General features: G+C 33.2%; 1 long non-coding RNA gene across 1 annotated transcript; it reads left to right on the top strand.

The window, feature by feature from the left end:
* Positions 1-649: 649 nt before the first annotated feature.
* Positions 650-2,290, top strand: LOC109587704 (uncharacterized). The gene is made up of 4 exons (XR_002187751.1): positions 650-827; positions 1,308-1,396; positions 1,526-1,589; positions 1,887-2,290. It is a non-coding gene; the product is annotated as an uncharacterized LOC109587704 (long non-coding RNA).
* The last annotated feature ends 9 nt before the right edge of the window (positions 2,291-2,299 follow it).

Genomic DNA, 2,299 nt, shown 5'->3' with positions numbered 1-2,299 from the left:
CATAAAAAGATAGTCAGTTCCATCAAGTTCCAGTGAAAGCATTCCACCATAGGCTTTCTTCATCATGGACTCATCGTTAGGATGCAACTGAGTCCAGCTCATGGTCAGTGTATTTAGTACATTTAAACTGTTGTGGTAACAATTATCATGACCACAGGCACCAGCATAATAATAAATATTAGAACGAAAGGTGGTACAACAGTAGGCAATGATTCCTAATGGAGGAGTGCCTCTTGTTAGGTGAGAGGACCAGCGAGCTGATGAAAAGGAAAATGTCTCAACTGTTGAGGTCACTTTCCTCTTTTGAGGTGAATCGTGTACTTGTAAACCAGGCTGGAACCCTCCCCACAGGTAGAGTGAGTCTCCTATTACTGGAGCTGAGTGATTAGCCCTCTTTTTGCGGAACTTATAACTACCTGTAAAGTAAATAAAATAATATAAAAGAGGGAAAGAAAGAGAGAAACGAACTTTGTCCTGACATTTCTTCCAACCAGCCGGCCAAGTTCGGCCATTGACGGCCAACTATAAAAAAAGGTGTGGTAAACAACTTTATATATTCATAGATATTATAGACTATCAACTATAGGTTACGTAGTCTATAATATCTATGATATATTGCATCAATTGAGTAATTTATTTAACTCTAATATCTATGATAGAAGCACGTTCATATATGATCAACATGAGTACATGCAAGTCTACAACAATATTATTTATTAATATTATTTATTAATAATCCTCCTCTTGTATATAGAGGCTTGCAGACTCATAGAATTCCTCAACATAGTCGAAGGCCTCAATGGCTACGGATTCTGTTTGATCTACAAGTGAGTATGTTTTCTGTTTAGTGCACTTTCCAAGCGGAGTGCAGACATACATGTGTACCCACATACACACACACACACACACACACACACAATACTTGAATTATTTACAATAAGTTATATCATACCATAATATTTGTATGTGTGGAAAGTTCTTGAAGGAAGTTTAATAATAATAATAATAATAATAATAATAATAATAATAATAATAATAATAATAATAATAATAATAATAATGATATTCCTTTAGCATTCCATCCATAGTTTAGAGTCTAATCAGTGCATGCATGAATTTGCTTATCACAACAGAATGACTTGAGTTATGATAGGCTGTTGTGGTAGCCCACATATCTTACCCTACTTTTACTCCCTCTTAACCATACAACTGATAAACAAGATAAAATATTTGTACACTAATTAATAATAATAATAATACTACAACATTTATTTTCATTTATTTATTATGAGTATGTTTTTATGTAGGATGAACAAAGTCACCCTGTAGTTCTTGGTTGCGGCCCTAATGGGATTGAAGTTTTGGAAGGAAACATACAAACTCTGTCCATCAAATGGTAAACAATTCCTAACGATCTGTATCAATCAATGTTCGATGCTTGTATGTGCTACAAGGAGATATGTCAAGCATGTTTTCATTGAGTAATTTAATCAAGTCATTCTTTGTCCTTATTTGCTTTGTACAGGGAGACCGTGACTATCATCAATATAAGATACAGGACGATAAACTTCCATTCTGATACGACGTATGTAAGTGCAATGAGGTAGAGAATTAAATTACAGAAAAGTATAATTGCTATTGCTAAGCGTGTACTATACGAAGATTGATATCCAGACTTGCTATGTCTGAAAGTTCTTGATTACTGTTGATTATCATTTCTATTAAGGAATAACAAGAAGTATCTTTTTTTATAATAACATATTGCGTTACACGTTACGTTAGAAATCTCCAAATTATTTTAATAATGGTATCCGGTGTAATTTAAGCTAGTAATGCTACACTTTCCAATGAAGATTCTTATGATTTAAAATTTTATTTTACAATAGACTAATGGAGTCCACTCTTTTCGATGCCCCACGACTAAACTCTGCAATTACATTGGACTCCTTTGTGTGGAAATGAGGAATTACTACTGGTAAGTATCAGAAGCAATAGACTATAAAGGTACATGTACGACATTGGGACTTGACTATAGCCCAAGGCTGCCTTTTTATATCATTAGTAAGCTCTAGAGAATAAAGCAAAAGATATCTTATTTCAGTTCACTTAATCTACCAAAGAGTTATTGGGTTTATATTGGTATATTATTACTTTATTGGTTTTATTGGTCTAGACAAACGTTGAATAGAAACTTCTGTAATGTATAGTCCACTTGCCTATAGTGCTATTATAGTTGTTTTTATAAATGATAGAAAATGAATATTAAGATGTGCTTGAACTTTCTTTATTATTGCCTATA

The sequence above is a fragment of the Amphimedon queenslandica genome, unplaced genomic scaffold, assembly GCF_000090795.2.
Source record: "Amphimedon queenslandica unplaced genomic scaffold, v1.1 AMPQUscaffold_12475, whole genome shotgun sequence".
NCBI lineage: Eukaryota > Metazoa > Porifera > Demospongiae > Haplosclerida > Niphatidae > Amphimedon > Amphimedon queenslandica.
The sequence above is the reverse complement of the archived record's forward strand: the minus strand, read 5'-3'. Positions and strand labels throughout refer to the sequence as shown.